Source organism: Malaya genurostris, chromosome 2, assembly GCF_030247185.1.
Source record: "Malaya genurostris strain Urasoe2022 chromosome 2, Malgen_1.1, whole genome shotgun sequence".
NCBI classification, from domain to species: Eukaryota; Metazoa; Arthropoda; class Insecta; order Diptera; family Culicidae; genus Malaya; species Malaya genurostris.
The window spans coordinates 60,096,284-60,119,997 of NC_080571.1; the positions used below are offsets into that span (position 1 = coordinate 60,096,284).

Genomic DNA, 23,714 nt, shown 5'->3' on the forward strand with positions numbered 1-23,714 from the left:
TCGGCAGCATCGGTTGACGCATAACATTGGATTACGGCTAGGTTGCGGACCCGCGTTCTAAATCTGGCAACGATTGTTCTCTCATTGATAGGTTCCCAATTGATGAGCGCCGTATTCGCTTGGTCGGGGAGCATTTTCACCTTGTATACCAGAATACAGTAGTACCTGTCCCGACGGTAGCTTGTGTTCTCCAAAGTTTGGCCAACGGACTTCACTTAGTCCCAGGATTTCGAGCTTCATGCGGCGAGCCTCACTGGCTAGTTGTGCCAATTTACCCTGTTGGGCTAGCGTTAGTACATTCCATGTTCCAATTCTTGCCCGTTGTTTTGCGCTAAAAGTCGTTGCCGTTAAATCAGTTCGTAATCTTTCTCCATAGGTTTCTGTGACAGTTCTAGATTTTCGTAGACAGTAGGTGGTTAGCCTAAGGTCCCCTATCCTTGAGATGGGGCTGACTTAGATCTTAGATATAGCTTCCGAGGAATAGCATTTCTTATTCAGCCGCTGGATACCTGGCAGACGCTGTTTGAGCCGTCCCTAACATGGGAAACAGACGCTCGCATTGCAAGGGGGGTTTGATTGCCTGACGCTTTCAAGGCGGCGTCTACTCGCCTTGTCAAGGAGGTGTACGGATACTTGTGACATTTCGGGACGCTTCTTCAGTTGCCAGCTGCATGAAACCGTCAAATTTAACCCCCTCCCCCCCTGCTTGTCCGGGACTGCTATCGCAGCTAGCCTCCATATCTGGAAGCCGTTCCACTATCCGCAACCTGTGGACTCGCTTGGTTGCTTGCTGCTAAGCATCCTGGCCACCCCTGCAAATTGTCATCAACTGACTGAAGGCCAGGACCAAGGTCGATACCGAACGTCTCGGTTTAACATCGAGCGGCTGATCCATCTTGAGCTAATCCGGGATCCCTGATCCATCTTGAGCTAATCCGGGATCCTGGATTAGCTCAAGATGGATCAGGGTCATTTCGCCGAAAGCCATTTCGCCTAGGGCCGTTTCGCCGAAAGACATTTCGCCGAATGGCAAAGTTTGAGGATCTGGAGTGAATATCAGCCAGAAGAATTGCGAAAGCCATCGGGCTTTACTTCTCCGTGTGACGAGTTTTCTTCACCCAAAATTGAGTGATTGTGGTTGCCACAAGACGATGCCACATCGCACACAGCACGCGAAACAATGACCAAATTGAAAGCCGCCTTCAGTGAACAGATTATCTCACGTTTGAACCCGTCAATTAGCTGCCTAGATCGTGTGATTCAACGCTTTTGGAATATTTCTTGTGGAGCCATGTTAAGGCTCATGTCTACAACAACGATTGTCAAAATTCACTGTTTTCACTGAATTTCTTGGATGACTGTGAACGTTCCTGAATCAGATCAAAATAGACCAGTAACCTGAATGTAGCTCTATAACTATGAACAGCATTATAAAGTTATTCATAAGCTGATGATTGCTCTGTTTTCCTTGAAGTTCTTGGACTACTGAGAATATACCACATAGAACATTGAACAGCTAAAAATAGACAAGTAAGTGTAGCTCTAAAAATATGAACAGCACACAATCAATAGACATTAGCCGTTGTAGTTCTTGCTCTGGCACAGTATGGTCCATTGAAGTTGTTGAATCTTGGAACATCCCTAATGGATTATCTTGTATTGCAACATCGCTTCAGTATTTCAACAGCAAACCATTGAACAATTGGTATGAACCGACCTATGTTGGCACGAACCAATCACAGCCCGCCATAATGATGTCATCCACCTGATTCCTCTAAGACGGCCGCACGTTGCTTCACATCTCAGTAGCAGTTCTGCTTCGATCGGTGTAGGAAAAGATTCAACTCATTTGCCATAATTTTGCCCTAAAATCAGATGTAGACGTATGCGAATATTTTAAATTGGAATAATCTCGAACGTACTGTGCTGAGCGAAATGTTTCAAAAATTTCAAACTGTTTGAGTATCTCAATTCATAATTAAATTATAGACCAAACGACGATTCATGATTAAATTATATATCAAACGAAACAAGCTTGACAATAACACAAGACACGATTCACGCGTGATCTGTCAAAAACAGTGTTGCCAAAAAGATACTGGCAAAAAGTCACCCTTTAGACATCAAAATTTCCTAAAAATAGGAACTCACCTCGATATCAAGACTGGACCGATTTTTACACACACAAATTCAAATCAATGGTCTAGTGGTCGCAGTGGTTCAGGAATTAATGAGTGATGAGACTTCCAAATTTCACAGCGTTATCTAGAGTGAGGATGCAAGGAACGTAAAAAAATCTAGATTTGGTGCATAACTGCTTCAACTTGTAGATCATGTGGGTTGATGGCCATATGAACCGATTCCGGTTTCGAAAGTGCCGGTAATAGTGATCAAAATAAACCTCAAACCGGAATTTCGGAGCTAACCAAAGAACTTCTTCTTATATAATAAACATTTGGGTCTTGTATGTTTTTCCGATCAATTTTTTTGTCTCAAGAATTAAGGAAATGTATTTTGTAGAATCCCATAGTTTTGTGTCATTGTCAAACTTGTTTAGTGTGGTCTAAAAATTAATCATGAATAGACAACGTCTAACATTCGGCGAATAGGCGCTGGCAAAGTTGGAGGATGACCCACTTTTTTATCGACAAACTGTGTTCAGCGACCAAGCTCATTTCTGGTTGAGCAGCAAAACTGCCGCATCTGGAGTGAATTCCAACCAGAAGCATTACAAGAGCTACCAATGCATCCCAATAAAGTCACTGTTTGCTGTAGATTATGGACCGGTGGCATCATCGGGCCGTACTTCACTGTGTAATGATTGACGAGTTTTTTTATTGCTCGCATCTAAAATTGATGGTTTAAGGAACTTTAAAATCATATAGCACAACTTCCGGATAGATGATATTGTTTTTAAGAGCAGTAGAATATACAAATTTCTGGGAAGGGGATAATAAATTATAATTAAATAATCAAGTTATCAATTCTCTCATTCGCAAACAATGTAAGCGCTTGAATTAGAATAAGTTTTTAGTTAAGTACATCCACCACCTGCGAGTTGTTTAACTTTTAACATCATTGTCTTGTGTACAACTCTGTAATTTTTTTCAATGCGCCAAAGTTTCTCGAAGCGCAAGACGTTGGCTGCACCCATTTCGACAAAAAAACACTAGAAAAGCAGTTCAATTCTTCCAAGTCTTCATAAGAATCAGTGAAAAATGGCTCTAGTGGCACGTTTCCTTTCTATTTCAAGTGGCACGTACCTCTTCAGACTAGGCTAGCATCACGTACTAGTTCTGTGTACAATATTCTACTATAATACGTTCACGAAAGCATTTTATCTAAAGTATGAGAGTCTAGGAATTTTGACCAAACAGTACAAACAATGCTTGAACAGACGGTACTGGAAATCCCCATTATATTAAAAACAGCAAACAAGAAGCTTCAAGTCGGTCGAACAAGCAACGAATATTACCTTAGTTTAGCTTTTCCAATAGACTTCCCAGCAAACCAGTTTGCTCGAAATGAATTCCTACATTCACATCTGACAACAAATGCATCGCACTTTCTTGGGAAAACAGTGCCTGCTCTGGTACCTTCTGCCTTCGAGTGGAGATTCTATCTGCAAACGAACACATGATTTGTTTCGAAATGTGCCCTTCTTGGAGTACCCTTCCGATAAAATTCCACTTTCCATCAGCACTATCCGATTGCAGCAAGCGATGATTCAAATCCAATCTGCTTCGGCCGCCAGGAGTGCAGGCCTGAAATCGGAACGGGCTGTTCGATGTGCACCCGTGTCGATGCCGATACTCGAAACGTAATTTATACAAATCGGGTCAAGCACATACCGAGCATGAAAGGAGACAGAGAGAGAGAGAGAGAGAAACATGGTGTACCCTCCGAGACCCTTGAGAAGAGTACATTCCGGATCCTTGACAAGGCTACAATTTTCCCTCACTCTTCGGACTAAACTATCGACAAAACAGCTCATCTCGGTCGAGGGGGGGGGGAGGCCAAAAGAAAAACACAGAAATTTTTCCCTCCGACACTTGCCTCATAGTAAACAAAGTTTTTGTCCATGCGCGAGCATAGAGTCCTGCCCCAAAGACCAGGACCAAGCCCGAATGTGGATACCGGGCCGACCAAGGTCCGTTGAAGAAGTTGTGAATAAAATGGCTTGTACTCTTGGATGGTACCTCCAGACCGGACCGAAGGAGTTCCGAGCCGTGGCAAGCCAAACCGAAGCTGAATTTTTCCGATGGAGACCGATGCGATGAAATATCAAAATCCGCAAACGAGTGGTGCTCCAACCGAAAAGCCTCTGTGCGGAAACTTTTCAGCCGCCCGATCCGCCCGAATGGATGATGACTATTTGTGGGAAGTAAGAAAGGTTCACCAGTGCCAGTGCCAGTGCCTGTGCCGAGAACGAACGACGACTGTTCGTTGTTTTTGGAAAAATGGTATGTGGAACGTGTTTGGTGCAATGCAGAAGACACCCGCAGCTACGAACATTTGCTTGCTTCGGTTGTTGCTACCGTTTGTTGAAACGTTCTTCACTCCCCTCTGCCGAATGGACTCCGGTCCGACCGGGGATGGCAGAATCGGTGAAAGATACTTCCAAAGGTGACTTCATTCTGTTCATTCACTACGACGGAGCACACAGCACAAGTACGGAACCCTAATTGAATCAAATCACCGTTCAGAATTCTAATCCGATTTCAGCTATGTGTTTTTGTTTAGCATCCAGCATGCGGTATTTAAAGAGGGACAGAGCTGAAGTCGGCACAGGGTAAATTCCAGCCGTATGAGCGGTGTTTTTCGGATATAAATCTGCTTGTATCAGAGATCAATGGCCGGTCTCGGCTTATCGGTCAGGTGTTCATTTGTACTCTAATCAGTTTGTGAGCATCTGATTTATATCGTCCCTTGTGATGAAAACATTCCAGTTCGTTTGCCAGTTCAACAAAAGCACCTTATGTTTATCGGTTCGATCCATAAGGGCACATTTTAATCTATTAATTAGAGTTGAGTTGCCGTAGTAATAGAGTGAATTGTGATTTTTTTTGTAGTTTCGCTCAAACATAACAAAGCAGTTTGGGATCGACTTATTCACTTTAGACTTGGTTTCAAAGTTGAAATAATCCAATCCATAATCCAATAAGTCTTAAATTTTCCAGTTTTTTAACATCTTCTAATCAGGAAATCTCTTTTCACTAACGTTTTCCGACTAAAACTTTCTCCGAGAAGTAGCCGGTCTCGAAATACCGGGTACCAATTTGTTGAAAAAGGTTAACGTTTTCGTTGAACAACGGAAATCAAACGGTGTCAAATGTGTTCTTCAACAGGCATATAACCACCTCATCTATTGATTACAATTCAATAATGTTAATATCAATTAGACTAAAACTATTGGGAATACACACTAACTCTGTCCGTTTTTTTTTCGGTCAAATTGCAGTTTCAAGCGTTTCCAAATATGTATTTGCTTATATTCCGGCCGGTTTTCTCGTAATGCACGGCTCGAACGCATCAATTACAGCCTACTCCGATCGCCCGTTAATGTATCGCCTGGTTATAGCAGCTTTATAGTACACAATACTCTTGTGACAACCAGAAACACAACAGTAGGGCATAGCGTAGTATATTTTCTTCTTGGGGTTTAATAGAATATTCATTTTTCATTCCAATTAACAATTCGATGTAAAAAAAACGTGTTTAATCCACCTAGCAGTGAGATAATACCTTTTTTAATATTTTTACGTTTCTTCTTTGACTCATCAGTGCAGAGCAGTTCAAATTGAGCTGCTTAGTGCTAAACTCGGCAGTTCAATTTGAACCGCTAAGCAGACGTAAAGTTTCTGATATTTACAGAACATTTTTTTTTGTTTTGCAACGGAGTGCAATGTCTTTTCTGAAGTGCCGAACGAAAACGTGTTTTCGACTATTTCTGGCCGATGCAGGTTTGGTCATTTAGGGGTTAGCCAAATTTTGTGCAAGGGCACATAACCGTAGTAAATAGATAGCCCCTTTTCAAAGATGGAATTTTTCGTAGCACTCATGTCTTGTAACAATAACGCTCCCGGGTTGGACAGAGTTAAATTCAACTTGGTGAAGAATCTGCCCGATCTTGCAAAAAGACGTTTGTTGGAATTGTTTCTTGAGCAAATCATTGTCCCACCTGACTGGAGGCAAGTGAAAGTTATCGCCATTCAAAAGCCGGAGAAACCAGCTTCCAATCACAACTCATATAGACCAATTGCAGTGTTGTCCTGCATCAGAAAATTGTTCGAAAAAATTATTCTTCGACGTCTCCAAACTGCCTTCGGTCAAAAACAACAAATGGCATCTGCATTTTTAGACACTAAAGGAGCATTTGATTCAGTTCCCATTGATGTTCTTTCAGATAAGCTCCACCAACATGGACTTCCAGCGATTTTAAATAATTATTTGCACAATCTTTTGTCAGAAAAATACGTGTATTTTTCACATGGCGATTTGGCAACATTCAGAATTAGCTACATGGGTCTCCCGCAAAGGTCATGCCTCAGTCCGCTCATACATAATTTTTTCGTGAATGACATTGACAGCTGTCTAGTATCCCCATGTACACTAAGACCGTTGGCAGATGATGGCGCGATTTCAGTTACTTGACCCAAAGCTATTGATCTGCAAAAACGATTGCAAGATACCTTAGATAACTTGTCCGTTTGGGCTGTTTATCTGGGTATCGAATTCTCTGCGGAAAATACAGAGCTGGTCGTCTTTTCAAGAAAGCATGATCCCGCGCAACTCCAGCTCCATATGATGGGAAGAATGATCCAACAGGTTTTGACTTTCAAATACCTCGGGGTGTGGTTTGATTCCAAATGCACATGGGGAGGACACATTTGGTTTCTGATAACAAAATGCCAACAAAGAGTAAATTTTCTTCGAACAATAACAGGATCTTGGTGGGGTGCTCATCCGGAAGATCTAATAAAATTGTATCAGACAACGATACTTTCAGTGATGAAATATGGTGCAAACTCTCATATTATCAAACTGGAGCTAATTTAGTATCGTTGTTTGCGAATTGCTTTAGGCTGCATGCATTCGACACATACAATGAGTCTTGAAGTTCTTGTGGGAGTTCTTCCATTGAAAAATCGTTTTTGGGAGCCTTCATCGCGACTGCTAATAAGATGCGATCCCCCCTTGGTTATTAATAACTTCGAAAGGCTAGCTGAGCTGAGGGCTTTATTTTTCGACACATCCATGCAGCGCGAAGTGCGTGGAATCCCGGAACACCTACGCTCGATGGAAATCCCAAAAATATTTACAAGTAAGTTCAGCCATATTGACTCTGATAAAATATTTTACACGGAAGGATCACGAATTGAAGAGGCTACTGGGTTCGGTATATTCAACAATAATGTTTCGGCTTCATTTAGGCTTCAAGAACAGTTCATTATAGTTTGAGTGTAATCGTCACATTATATCCAAACCATTATTTTCTTTTCACAGATGGTCGTCAAATGGTGAGATAACTAAGTCCTCACAAGTCCCTATCTCATGCCTCCCCGAGCGTCTATGATGACATTTGGTCAATAGAACGGCGTCGACTGGGTGCTATCGCCTTCTGCGTTAGTAGCAGAATGAGAGGGTGCGAAATGGCTTGTAGGTTGAAGCCCATCCTAAAGTGCAATGTTTATCATACTATATTGTAACATATAATTCTGTCGTTTATTACATCATGTATTATTAGTATTATTTTTATTATGAGAAGAGCGTAACTTACACTGCGACATTACTGTTATATTATATCATAGCATATTGTTTCATATATTATCGTCCTACACTATTTTATGTTATTATGGTATTATACTGCATTGCATCATAGCATATTATATTATATAATTATATTATATTTTATTATATTATATTATATTGTATTCTACTATATTATGTTATATTGTAATGCATTATGTTGTATTATATTATATTATATAATATTATATTATATTATATTATATTATATTATATTATATTATATTATATTATATTATAGGGTTTATTATGAGTAGTACTACGTACCTCTGCGCAAAATATAAATTTGTTTTCCTTATAAGTTATTATTTTTAAAGTAATCTTTTAACTAACTATCAAGGTCGTCACAAGGTGAGCTTGGTCCTCACTGGTTCCTGTTTCATGCCTACACGTGTGTCTGTGGTGACAATTGGTCGATGGAATGCGTTGATGGCAGAATGAGAGGATGAGAAATGACATATAAATTCAAGTAATATAATATCATAGCATATCGCAACATATCATTTTATTCATTCTATTATTTATTATATAATTCATTGTACTATATTAGATTCGTTTTTTATTTTTATTTTCATAATTATATTTACTGTTATTATTATTAATTTGTCATCAATAATAATAACATATATTATTTTTATAGATGTGGATATTATTATTGTTATTAGAAGAGAAATATTCTACTTCCTGCAGTATTGCGAAGGTAGAAGAGCATAACTGACACTCTACACTAAATGTTATTTTATATATTGTTTTATGATATATTATATTATATTGTATGACATTGTATTATATTATATTAAATTAAAATATATTATATTATATTATGTTACATTGTATTATTTTGTAATCTATTATATCTTTTCATGTTATATTAATTTCATTACACTATGTTTCATTGTATTTTTCAATATAAAGCATTTTGCACGGGGTCGTAAAGGGTAGGGAGCATCAGGGCATCGGACGAATTGACGACTGGACGAGGGATTGTGGATAGCCAGCCCAAGTCACTTGAAGGAAACTTGCTTCCTTCTGAAGGTTTGAAATGAGTCTGACGCGCCCTTCTCAAACAAACCATCAGGCGGGTTCAAGCATGTATAGCGAAATGCTTCATCCATGCACTGGATATTATGGTTGGAAGAGCATCTTTTATTCCCGCGGAATACGAGTAAGTGACTCTACTTACATATCCGCCCAACCCTTTTTGTTCGCTTTTCGGTAACAGCTATAGTAAGAAAGTGAATGGATGAGTCATATCCGGGCTACTGTAAGTCTACCCGCATCCACTGGCAAGTCCTTGAACTGATGGTGGCTTCACTTCACATCACATCACATCACATCACCATTATTTTCTTTTCACAGATAGTCTGAGTGCAATTGAAGCCAATCGCTCAATCGCTGCTGGCAAAAATGAATCGTTTTCCTTGGGCAAAATAAAAAAACATTTTGAATAATAATTATCAAATCACAATAGTTTGGGTCCCGGCTCATTGCTCCATTCCAGGCAACGAAAGAGCCGATATTTTAGCCAAACGTGGTGCTATTGAGGGTGAAATTTATGAGAGACCGATTGCTTTCAACGAAATCTATAGCATGTCTCGCCAAAGAACACTTGCCAGCTGGCAAGATTCTTGGGATAAAGATGATCTGGGTCGGTGGATGCACTCAATTATTCCTAAAATATCGACAAAGGCATGGTTCAGGGGACTGGATGTAAGTAGGGACTTCATTCGTGTGTTGTCCAGACTCATGACCAATCACTACACATTAGATGCATATCTCCTTCGAATTGGACTTTCCGAGACTAATCATTGTTCTTGTGTCGAAGGTTATCGCGATATTGATCATGTCGTTTGGACATGCGTGGAGTATCGTGATGTCAGATCTCAACTAATAACAACTCAAGGTAGACTATCCAATGTCCCAGTTCGCGACATTTTTGCTTGTCGTGACGTTCCTTACATGAAACTTCTTTATTATTTCATTAAGTCCATTGGAGTTCCAGTTTAAATTTTATTTTATGTTAAACTGTTTTCTCTTCCATGAGTTTCATCAATAGCCAGCTATCTTATATTAAATAAAAGTGATGAACTGATACAAACAAACCTGAAATAGTTATAAGATCATGTACAAAATAAATGTATTTCATTTAATGTAAGTTATAATAGCAACTCGTTTGATAAAAACAGTGTTTAGAATAACTAATGAATACCAACATACTAATATAATATTCGAAATGTATTAGGTTTAAAGTATTGTGGGTGCCACGGCGAAGAAAAACTTATGAAATAAACGTATTTATGAAAAAAAAAGACAATCAAACTTCAAAAGAAAACATTAAGGTTAAACACAATTTTTTCTAGTGCTCATTAACGCCTCTACCTGTAAATAAGCAGATATTTATTAAGTATATATGCATAGTAGATAGTTTTTTATTACACTTATCTTTGCACGAAATATACAAATCTATTTCCTCACTACAATTTTTTTCTAGCTCCACGAGCAAAGGCGACGTGGTGCTTTGCAAAATCGAAAAGAGACATTAGATGATAAGTGCCTCACCTAGTTTCAGTAAAAGCTAACTCACTGTTCGAAATCTCGGCAACTAGATTTGCTGATTTCGGTATATTTGTTATTTACTGACAAGCTCAGCGTAGTATTATGCCAAATTTCGGCAAAACAATGCGCTCTACCGAGATATCAGTGTATTACTTTAACAAATTTCGGAAAAGAGCCTGTGAATTACTGACGAATCAGTAAAATGTCGTGTTGCCGATCTCATTCGGCATTTATATAAGTCGAGCTCGAGAATCGGTTTTAGGTGTGTGGAATTGGTCCAAAATTCTGAAGTTTTGGACCAGAATTCTGCATTCTGGTTTCGGTACCTGAATTCTAGACCAGAACTCTACAACTGGATTCTGTATCTGTAAATCTATTCTGGAATTGGATTTTGTAAATAAATTTTGGAACTGGATTCTGAATTGAGAACTGGATGTTGAATTTGGATTCCTGTTCTAGAATCCGGAGTTCTGGACTTGACTCCTGAACGTTAATTCAGAACCTGGACTCTGTATCTGATTTCTGGACTTGGATTTTCAACCTAGAATCTGGACCAGTAATATGGACCTGGGGTCTGAATCTGAATAATAAAACTGGATTTTGGACATGAATTCTAGATTTTCACCCAAAACTAGGATTCTGGAAATGAATTTTGGACGTGAATTATGAACCTGAATTCTACATCTTGAATCTGTATCTAGGTTCTGGGAATGAAATCTGGAACCTAGATTCTAAACCCAAATTATGGAACTAGGTTCTGAAACAGGACGAAAAGTTTCAGAAAAAAAATTTTTTTCGTTATTTGCGATTCTCATTTTGAAAAGGCGAACCAGAGTAAAATAACACTTCTCCCAAAAAAATCGTTCGCGCTGTCGAGATATGAAAGTCATGCGATGTTGATAATGACTAAAAATTTCGACGAAACCTTTCGATTGTTTTTTGTGTGTGTAAAGTCAATTGGTCCCAGTGAACATATACGGAGTGCGGTTTAATTGCTTCTTCGACTGTTCACCAAATTTTTTCCGAATTTTACGGTTTGAAAAAGGTTTGGCAGAATTGTGTTCATTTATTAGGAAACGCTCTTTCGAAAATCGTTTTCTTAGAACGGTATGGTATTTTTTTATGTCAAATGTCTTAGAATTTGAAACTTCGTGAACCAAAATTCCATTTTTTTTCCGTGAATCGAGATCTAAAACTCAGGAAAATGTTGAGGCTGAAGTAGTTAGTTAGTTTTCTTTATAAAAGAGACTTTCAGCCGGTGGCTGGCTCAGGTTGAAGTAATTATTTTCATGCCAAATGTAATAAAATTGCATAAAACATCGAGATCTAGTGTCATGTCGAAAATAATTTGAAGAAATTGACAATGGAAGTTTTGAGATTTCAGAAATCTAAATATTTTTTATGGCAAGTGTCTTTGAATTGCATTAAACGTCGAGATCTAGTGTCAATAAAACAAAATTATTTTTCATATCGATTTTTTGGAACTTTGAATTTTGACATTCCCGAACTGGAATTTTGAGATTTTCGAAATCAAAAATTCTCTTTTTTGATGCCAATGTCTTTGAAATATCTTAAACTTCGAGAACTAGTGTTACCTAAAAAAATTTGGTTGGAAAAAAAGTCAACTCTGGAACTCCGGAACTTTTTTTGTCGAACGTCTTAGAATTGCATAAAATGTCGAGATCTGATGTTACCTCAACGTTTAAGGCAGTTTTAAGATATTTTGCATCAAAAATAAATTTACTATCTCGGAGATCTCAAAATACCCAGCGTTCAGCATCTTGAATGGAAGAAAACAGCAGAACTCCTGCAAAAATCATTGCCTCTCATGAAAGACAAAAAGCGCATTAAAACCCACAGAAACCTGATGAGCATAAAATCCTTTTCCACGGCACAAACGAATCGCACAGAATGCAAGTCGATTCAATACTAATTTCGATTGTGTGAAGAGGATCAGTTTAAATGATCGCGTCCATTCTATGCGAACTGCAAAGAGGTTTAATTGTCGTCTTATTAAGTGTAAGCTATGACTACGGATTGGTAAAAATTATACATTGTTCGTTATTTATTAAAGTTTCAAATATATAGTATCATCTCTTCGATTCTATGCGACCTGATCACTGTTTCGCATTCCTATATAGAATTCAAAGAGTAGTCCTACGTCAAAACGAGCGATATCAGTTCAGTGAACAATAGTATAAATATCTACTCACTTGCACATTTGATTAATAGTCAATTTTCGGGAATGTTGATCCCTTTCAGGGAACCTTTCAGAAAATCTAGTTTTAGTTTTTTAAGGGGTTGTTTAACTCGTTTTCGGTTCCTTGTATCGATATTACGGAGTGTATCGAAAATAAACTATCCACAAATTTTTCTTTCAAATTATGATAAAAAACGATATTTTATTCAAACTAAAAATTGACCCTCTATTGTACGAGGTTAAACTTGAGCATAAAAAAAAACCGGATGAAATTAAAGTTATTCCTTCACGAGTTTTCGAACTTTAGATCGAACGTTCTTCATCAAGTTCCGGACAAGTGTTGCATCGCATTTTTTGGACGCTTGTGCCCAAATTTTTTTGAACTCCTGCCTTTTCCCATCTGCCTAACAAGTCTTCTTGAAGACCCTCTTCACGATTGCCCAATAACGTTCGATGGGTCGAAGCTGAGGCCAATTTGGTGGATTGATATTTTGTCGTGAATACGACTTACTTTACTATGGGGTGCCTTTTCAAAATTTACCCTCTGAGAGAGTGATAAGTTTTTGATCGTGAATATCTCTTGTTGTATCTAACGAATCAGCATAATTTTTGCGACATGGCATCAGAAATATGATCACAATTTTATGATAAAATTTTCAGTTGTGTGACATAATCTCAAACAATTCAAAATTAAACTTTTCTGAAATGTTTGGTATAAACGAGTATCAAAGAGGATAATTCATAAGGCGTGTTTGACTTTCTCGTATTTTGAAAGCTCATAGCTCAGTGATCTGTGAAAGGATTTATATAATCTAACTACCAATAGAATCGAAATTTTTCAACTTAAGCGTGTAAAGAAAAAGCATTGAAGTATTTCAATAGTACACTATTGAAAAACCTGTCTCATTTGACCCATATCAACACCAGCCAATCAGAACGCGTTCTGAGGAAGAAAACAAAATTCTGCTGCAGTACAACAAATCGCTCGAGAAAAATGTTCCGAAAAGTGTTGAATATCTTAGTGAGTTCCTCAATTTGGTCCTTCTGAATGCTAGAAACGAATCCCTACAGCATATTAATAGTTTCTTTCAATAAATTATGCAAATCCGAAATGAAATATCGAAATTAAAATTTTATATGCTGCTATTTTTATAGCCGTTAGGACCGCCCGTTAGTGAAAAAGCTACCAACGAAATCAGGTCAAAACAAGCCTCTCAACAAAAATTGGATCAGTTTGGATTCTATCGCCACTGCGAGCAGATGTGTTTTGTGTCGTTTGCAAAACTAGTTTCCCCTCCGACAAGAGCGATTACGTCACAGCTGCCAGTCGTTTGCAATGATGAAAAAACAACGACACGAGGACAACGGTGGAGAGCATCACACAAAATCAGCCGTCCTAATGGCTTTAAAAGTTTTCTAAAGAACTGTTAGGTTTTCTTGCTCGCAAATCGAAGGGAAATATCCTCAGTTTAGTGCAAATCAAGAATAGTTTGGTTAGATTTTTGCACTTTTTACTGTGTGAAATTCACAGTAATCTAGATCAAGTGAAGTCTTCTTTGTTTTTGCGAAAAATGTGGAAAAGAGGAATGCTTGCATAATTCATACAATTGACCAACTAATTTATATTCGGAAGTGTTAAGGAACATGTTAGTTGTTTTCGTATTCACGACATCCAGTTATGTCTCTGACATTACCCACCCGCTTTTTTCTCAACGAAATGTATACCCTTTTCCGCAAGCCAATTAAGTTTGGTTTTGCCATAGTGAGCCGACGCCAAATCCGGCCAAAATAGTGGAGGTGTACTATGCTTCTTATATAAAGGCAGCAATCTCTTCTGGAGACACTCAGATCGATAGATTTCTGCGTTTATAGTTCCGGTAGTGTGAAAAATGGTTAACTTCAAACCACAGGAACGTATTGCTTGCCATACCAGTACCTTTCGACCGAGTTTCTTCATTTGAATCGACCTGTCCGCATCGCTCACATCCTCCCCAACGACGACAGTAAAGTATTGTGGACCTGGAAGGGTTTTTGAGTCCTCTTTTACATAAGTCTCATCGTCCATCAAAACGCATTCATCCGGACACTGCAGAAGACGCGAATACAATTTCCGGACCCTTGTTGCTGCTTGCTTCTTCTGTTTTACACTTTGTTCCGAGATTTTCTGCTTCTTGTAGGTCTTTAGGTGATTTCGCCTCTTGATACGCTGGACCATTCCGACACTCGTTCCTGCTGTTTTGGCAAAATCACGTATTGACATTGATTTGTTCTTCATGATTAGAGATAACACTTATTAATGATGGTTTTAACACTGGCATGATGAATTCCAAACCGTTTCGACAATTTTCGCATAGTAATACCCTTATCACATAGCCATGTGTCCAGAACTTTAATTTCCACTTCTTTTTCAATAGGCGACATTTCGAAAACGCAGAATTTCAACCGCACAAACAAGTAAAGAATCGAAAGCTGACAGCCAAACGCACAGCATGCTGCAATCTGAGCATAAAAAACCATCACAAATACATGCGTACAACAGAAATGTATGTGGATAGCTTATTTTCGATACACTCCTTAAACCGAAGCATCGAGAGTCGATAATGACGGAAAACGATTCACCATGATTTTTACCTGTTGGTGCTCGAATCTATAGTAGTTTGGGTTTCTGGGGTGTAATTATTTCTATTTATCATATTTTAGACACACTGAGAACTGATATTCGACTGATTCTCGCTGAAGTTGATATTTTAGTTTCGTCTTGTCGTAGGGGAACGAATGACGTTAGCATTGGTACTGCCTTTTGTTTCAATGAGAGACGAAAATGCTTCTTCTTTCTTGGTTTGTCTTGGAGACGATAATTTACGAATAAAACTGCAAAAGCACGATCATGAGGCTGTTGGATTAAATTCTCCCATTGAGAATGCGTGACAATTTTAGACTCTGATCATTACCAGGAATCGCTTTTCCGGTCATTGATTTCCGATATCGTCATTAAAAACAAACCCTAGAACTCGATCATCTCCGGCTTCAACCTGAACCCTCGATGAATCGAAATTCCTTTGTACTGGGTCCCCATTTCGGGCAGATTCCATCCGTCGGCGTGCGGAATCCGTAACAAAATTCATCAGCGGGATTATGTACGCATTGATTAATGCAGCAGGTATGCAAAATGTTATGACCTCCTCTCGTTAATGCTTTGTACAGGAATCACTTCATCACGGTACGGTTCTCATTACACTAACGAAGCAGTGCCGACGTTGCGAATAAAATCAACAACAACAACAACGACGAAAAAAACGGCTCTATATGTCGAGCATAAAATATTCAAAGCATCGATCTGCGGAATTTTTGCACCATTTACACCGCCATGATGCCACTTGTGCAAAAAAAAAGAAACGAAACGAAGCAGTAGCGATAGCAGCCCCCGCCACTCTGCTGCTGCAGAAAAAATAATTTACATATCGATAACTTCATCGCTGAATATTTTTCCACCCAACCGGAAGGGATCAGTCCCGGGAGAGCGACTGAAGGGAAAAATAAACGGAAGTACTCCATTGTATGTACTGCGGGCTGTTGGGTGTTGAATGGTCGGTTTGCTGCTTTACTGGTTGGATGACGTCTGAGAAGAACTTCACTTTGCTTCGCTCAGTTAGGCAGCAGCGCCGAGCAGTGGCAAGAAGCTGCTCTGTCAACTTAGGGAAAGCAGTTGAGAGCGACAGCAGTAGCAGCAGCAGAAAAAAAATCAATTTTCTATCATTTTACCACTGCTTTCCGTTGGTGGTTCTGAACCGGTTCTCCCTAAGTGGGTTGCTGGCAGCAGCTTTCCGCACTGACTGGCGAAAATGGATGAAGCAACGAAGTTACCCATCGCATCGTTGTCTACATGCATAATTCACATGTTCGATGGGGAACATTTTCAACATAAACATATCGTCTATTTTTTTTTCGGGATAATATCAGATAAATATAAATATAAAAATATCAGTCGAGAATATATGGTTGCCAACGTTCTCCTCTGTGCGCTGGCCGTATCATTCGAACCTTTAAGAGGACTTGGGAAAAGCCAGTGATGACAGATTGTGCTACTGGCAGGAGTTGACATCATTTTTTCTTCACCTTTTTTTTTATTTCGGGATATTTTGGCCTTCTTCGATACACAGCCCAGAGCCAACTTCGATACCGTATTCCCTAGCGTTTCGAATGCTGCTTCCCCGCGGGCTATTTCTCGGCCCTTCAGGACGAATAAACTACTGCCTTTCGGATGGGGAAGGTGAGGGCGTGGCAGTGCACGACGGGTGCCACTAAATTGGATTGGCGGTGACGAGCATCCAGGAGGCAGATAATATTCATATGATACTCTCACCCACCACGGAGTGTTTCCTGCTATATAGTGGCGAACTGCTTCCACTAAACGTCGCCATCAAAAGCTCTGCCGTTTGCCGTTGGAAAGGAAATCCCGTCGGGTGGGCGGGAACGGTGCGAAGGATACTTGTGAATTCATAAGTGCAAGCAGAGCGTGCTTCGTTCGGGCTTCAAGCTCCTAGCGAGGCTGACAAGCTGGCTGAAAAGTCCCGAAGACCTCGGGAGTGATCCCTTCGGTGCGTAGCCGTCCGTTGGCGTGCGGTGCGGCATGAACATGGACGTTTTACATGCTGGGCTGTTATTTATGCACAGCGCATATTTAGCATAAAAAAATATAAGACATTTTCCTTAGCTCCTAGAGCCACCATTTATCCTGCGGGAAGTCAACGAAGTGCACGGTAGTGGATCGGTGCGCGTACGCAGCGGAGAAGGACTTAGGCTGATGTGAAAATGTTGATCGCATGGCGACGTGCCGCGAAAAGCGATGGATCCGAAACGAGGTCGATTCCCGCCGAAGAAGTCTTTGAAGTTTTAAGCGAGGCAAATCTGTGCCAGCAGAAAAAAATTACCCCATCAGTCTGGCTTAGTAGCGGGCGTAGCACGACACTGTACGCCACACAATTGGCCTCTGTTATCCGTTTAGCAACATGGCTTCCATCCGATGGAAAGTAAATGATTTTCTGCAAGCCGTTGGTGAAGAATTGATTCTTTCACGACGAACCCATCAACTGTCGTTCTGATATATTTATATTTTAAACTTCCAAATTTGTTTTCAGAAAATACGAGGTATTTTCGAAAAGTAAAGGCCGTTTTACCAATACCAAAATGTTGATCATGTAAAATGGGTTTTTATTAGCACATTCGGTTTCTTACAAATCTACTTCACTTCTGTGTTTAATTAGTCATTCATTTCGAAGCATTTCACGTGCCTACAAGGAAGCTCATCGCCTGTGATTTAAACCAGTTTACAGCAGCATATTTAAGTTTCTCGTCATTCTCAATGCTATGTCCACCAGGCTATTTCAGTCACTGGATGCAAGGTCGGGACAGAACCAATGGTGGTAAAACCTTTTCCAATGAAAATCTTGATTTTGTCGTGAATACGACTTACTTTACTATGGGGTGCCTTTTCAAAATTTACCCTCTGAGAGAGTGATAAGTTTTTGATCGTGAATATCTCTTGTTGTATCTAACGAATCAACATAATTTTTGCTACACGCCATCGGAAATATGATCACAATTTTATGATAAAATATTCAGTTGTGTAACATAATCTCAAATAATTCAAAATTAAACTTTTCTGAAATGTTTGGTATAAACGACTATCAAAGAGGATAATTCATAAGGCGCGTTTGCCTTGCTTGTATTTTTAAAGCTCATAGCTCAGTGATCTGTGAAAGGATTTATATAATCTAACTAGCAATAGAATCGACATTTTTCAACTTAAACGTGTATAGCAAAAGCATTGAAGTATTTCAATAGTACACTATTGAAAAACCTGTGTCATTTGACCCCAGTCAACACCAGCCAATCAGAACGCGTTCTGAGGAAGAGAACAAAATATCTGCTGCTGTACAACAAATCGTTCGAGAAAAATATTCCGAAAAGTGTTGAATATCGTAGTGAGTTCCTCAATTTGGCCCTTCCGAATGCTAGAAACGAATCCCTACAGCATATTGATAGTTCCTTTCAATAAATAATTCAAATCCGAAATGAAATAATCGACATTAAAATTTTGTATGCAGCTATTTTTATAGCCGTTAGGCCCGCCCATTAGTGAAAAAGCTACAAACGAAATCACGTAAAAAGAAAGCTCCTAACAAAAATTGAATCAGTTTGGATTTTGTGTCGTTTGCAAAGCTAGTTTCGCTTCCGACAAGAGCGATTACGTCACAGCAGCCAGTCATTAGCATTGGTGAAAAAACAACGGTGTAGAGCATTACACAAAATCAGCCGTTCTAATGGCTCAAAAGTTTTCTAAAGAACTATTAGGATTTGTTGTTCGCAAATCGAAGTTAAATATCCTCAGTTTAGTGCAAATCTAGAAAAGCTTGGTTAGATTTGTGCACTTTCCGCTGTGTGAAATTCACAGTAATCGAGATCAAGTGAAGCCGTCGTAGAGAATTACCCTTCTGAATGCTGGAAACGAATCCCTATAGCATATTGATAGTTTCGTTCAATAAATTAGGCCTATTGCATCATTGATCAACCCAGCGAATTAATGTTTTCTTTATTGGAAGATTATAATCGGTTGTAAACGCTACACCTACACCAACCATATCAGTATCGCACCCACGTACAATAGTTCAGCCTGGAATTAGATGACGGAAGTCAGCGGCATCCATCGGAATTCAAATTCAACTCATCACTCTCCATCACAAACGCTTTCATAAAAGGTCTAAAATTTTCAGAGCCACCATTATTTTGTTAAAAAGAGCTATACTGTTTATTTCATAATATTTGTGTTTCATAATGTTAAATGTAACTAATCTGTACTTTAGTTTAGTAGCATCGTTTCAAATTCTACATACAATTTCATACAATTGATCAACTAATTGATATTCGGAAGTGTTAATATGTTTTCGTATTCACGACAGCCAGTTATGTCTCTGACATTACCCACCCGCCTTTTTCTCTTAGAACTTTCCTATCCTTCACTCAGTAGGTCCGTAAAGTGGGCATCATTCTTGAAAATTTGAACGATGAAATTGATGATTGAAGATTGAGGAGATGCATACCAAAATTTTATTGCATCGCGAAGCTTTAAGTGGCTGAGAACAACAACTGCTGAGGATATAGTTTGCTGCACGCACAGTTAGGCAAATGACTACAGAATCAAAACATATAAATTCAAAGAAAAAAAAAGTACAGGTGTGTAATGTCAGAGACATAACCGGATGTCGTGAATACGAATAAAACTGACTCTCTTTCTTTACACTTCCGAATATCAATTAGTTGATCGATTTTTGAATTGTTCAAGTTTTGCCCTTTTACACTACTAAAATTTGAAACGATACACCTAAACTACAGTACAGATTAGTTACATTAAACATTCTGACACATAAATATTACGAAATAATCGGTATTATTCTTTGTGATAAAATACTGGTGGTACTGAAAAGAACCTATTATGAGTGACAAGTTGAGTTCAAATTACGATGGATACCGCTGACTGTCTACAACTAATTGAAAAATGGGCCGTATACAGTATAGTGAAGTAAAATTTTGCATAATTCTTTGGGTATAAAATTAAGGTTCTAAATGGCACCGTAGAGAATTTTGATGTCGATTATTTCATTTCGGATTTCTATATTTCAGTAAAAGAACCTATCAAAATGCTGTACGGGATTAATTTCTGGCATTCCAGAAGGGCCAAATTGTATAATTTTATAAGATATTAAACACTGATTGGATATAAATGATTTTAAACACTGTTGCGAATTTAGCACTGTGAAAATTGCAAAAAAACTAATCATATTATCTTACATTTGCACTACATACACTGATAATTTTAATTTTCGATGTACAATAAAGCAATCTTTATAGTTCTTTAGGTAACATTTAGAGCCATTAGAAGGGCTGATTTTGCATGTGATGTTCCACGACCATCAACAGGATGATGTAATCGATCTTCTTCGAAGGGAAACTGGCTCTGCGACCTGAGCGTTTGAGGTTTTGTACAACGCTAAAGGTCTGCTCCAATTACTGGCGACTGCTTCTCTCGACGATCGTAGTCCAAATGAAAGCACGACTTGAGCGTTTGTGGATTGATACCACGCAAAAGGTCTGCTCTTATTACTGACGACTGCTCCACCTGACGACCGAAGTCCAACGCAGAAGGTGCACTCTCCGAAGCTGCTGGTTGATTAAATCATTCCCACGAAGTCTGCCTCCATCCAACGCACAAGAAGAAATTATCGATTTTTGACCACGGTTCCCCTTTTAAACGCAGTCAGTTGAAAATATGTGCCTGACTAGCTCAAAATCGTCGTCCTTGCGCGAAAAAGCCAAGCAAAAGTAAAGAGTTTTCCGCGTTGTTTTGAAAGTTTGAGAAAACTTAATTTTTGAGTTGTTTGTGGTTATCTCACACTGTTCATAATATTATCCTAAATTCCTGATCATATTTTTGATGAAATTGTGAAAGAATTATGTTGCTGCCGTTAACACAAGTCGAGATATTCACGATTAAGTTCTGCCCATTCATCCATATGGCTAATTTTGAAAAGGCACCCCATAGTAAAAAAAGTCTTACTTTACTTTACTATGGGGCGCCCTTTCAAAATTTACGCTCTAAGAGAGTGATAAGTTTTTGATCGTGAATATCTCTGGTGGTATCTAGCGTAACAGCATAATTTTTGCTACATGCGATCGGAAATATGATCATAATTTTTTTTCAGTTGTTCGACATAATGTCAAATAATTAAAAATTAAAGTTGAAATGTTCGGTATAAACGCAAATCAAAGAAGAAAAAACTTATGACGCGTTTCTCGTACCCGAGCCGACGGTGTTTTTTTGCAGAGCTTAGTTCCAGTTCCAGTGTCAAGAATTCAGTTTCAGAATACAATTTCATGTTCAGAGTTCAGTTCACAGTGTGAGACTCATTTCAAACAAGGGCAATTACATCGGCATTCAGCTGCTGATCCTTCGCATTGGAATAAAATACACAGAAAAGTAAACAACAACCGTGAAAACTCTACAAATCAGCCCTTTTAAGGACGATACATGTTTACAAAAGAACTACTAAAATTACCTATCAGTTGGAATATTCTAGTTTTAAGGGGGAGGTAGGGTCTAAATGATGAAAAATATCATCATTTTTGAGAATTTTTTTCAGAGTTATCGTGCAACAAAATAGATTCAAATTTTTTGCATGATAAAAAGCATCATTCGAACAACATTTTGTAATTTTTTCGTGGAAACATATTGAGAAATAAGTCGGTGAAGAAATATTAATATAAGAAGTCAACAAATCAAAGCAGCATAGATAGAGTAGATGTTTTTCTAGTCCCCAACGTTTCTGTTTGATTTTTTTTAATTTTTGGTGGTTGTTCAAAGTGAAAACTACGATTTTTCACGAAAAAATTCGCCATTTTGTAGCTGTAGAACCTCCCGAACAAGGAAAAGGAAAACGTTGGGGTCTGTTTTTTTGTATGTTGAAAGTGTGTGCAAAATTTGAAAAAAAATGGATCAGTAGTTTTTGAATGACGATGGACACAGACTTTCAAAACCTGCTTTCGAGAAAAACGCGTTCAAAGTTTTTTGTCTATAAAATAAAAATATAAATGGAAACAATTTATTAGTCAAGGGAGCCCGTAGGGTCTAACATTTTCACAAAATCATATTTTTTTCTTTTGGATTCTTTTATAATGAAACATTTCAAGAATGTTTTGTCAAGTTTTTAAGTCGAACGAAGCAGAAATCTTGGACCTGTGTTCCGAGCTCTTATTTCTTTGCAGTATGAGATAAGCAAAGATAAAGGCCCATAACTTGCCGAGTTTTTCTCCGATAGGCTTGAAAATTTCACATAATATTCTTGAAATGTTTCACTAGGAGAAAATACAGAGAGGCGGTGGGTAATGTCAGAGACATAACTGGATGTCGTGAATACGAAAACAACTGACATGTTCCCTAACACTTCCGAATATCAATTAGTCGATCAATTGTATGAATTATGCAAGTATTTTCCACATTTTTCGCAAAAACAAAGAAGGCTTCACTTGATCTAGATTACTGTGCGAAAAGTGCAAAAATAAAATCAAACAGTTCTAGATTTGCACTAAACTGAGGATATTTCCCTTCGATTGGCGAGCAAGAAATCCTAATAGTTCTTTAGAAAACTTTTAGAGCCATTAGAACGGCTGATTTTGTGTGATGCTCTCCACCGTTGCTTTTTCACCAATGCAAATGACGCAGCTGTTACGAAATCGCTCTTGTCGGAAGCGAAACTAGCTTTGCAAACGACACAAAATACATCTGCTCGCAGTGGCGATAGAATCCAAACTGATCCAATTTTTGTTGAGAGGCTTGTTTTTACCTGATTTCGTTTGTAGCTTTTTCACTAACGGGCGGTCCTAACGGCTATGAAAATAGCCGCATATAGAATTTCAATGTCGATTATTTCATTTCGGATTTGCATAATTTATTGAAAGAAACTATTAATATGCTGTAGGGATTCGTTTCTAGCATTCAGAAGGACCAAATTGAGGAACTCACTACGATATTCAACATTTTTCGGAACATTTTTCTCGAATGATTTGTTGTACAGCAGCAGATATTTTGTTCTCTTCCTCAGAACGCGTTCTGATTGGCTGGTGGTGACATGGGTCAAATGAGACAGGTTTTTCAATAGTGTATTATTGAAATATTTCAATCCTTTAGCTATACACGTTTAAGTTGAACAATTTCGATTCTATTGGTAGTTAGATTATATAAATCCTTTCACAGATCACTGAGCTATGAGCTTTAAAAATACAAGCAAGGCAAACGCGCCTCTTTGATAGTCGTTTATACCAAACATTTCAGAAAAGTTTAATTTTGAATTATTTGAGATTATGTTACACAACTGAATATTTTATCATAAAATTGTGATCATATTTCCGATGGCATGTAGCAAAAATTATGTTGATTCGTTAGATACAACAAGAGATATTTACGATCAAAAACTTATCACTCTCTCAGAGGGTAAATTTTGAAAAGGCACCCCATAGTAAAGTAAGTCGTATTCACGACAAAAATAAATGATTTTTAAAAAGTGTTAGACCCTACCCGCCCCTTAAGTTAAAATGA

At 38.4% G+C, this 23,714-nt stretch overlaps 1 protein-coding gene across 4 annotated transcripts in view; it reads left to right on the forward strand.

Moving 5' to 3' along the window:
- LOC131427224 (synaptogenesis protein syg-2) overlaps positions 1–23,714 on the forward strand; it is a 957,395-nt gene that overhangs the window by 378,129 nt on the left and 555,552 nt on the right. The gene's annotated exons all lie outside the window — the stretch shown is intronic.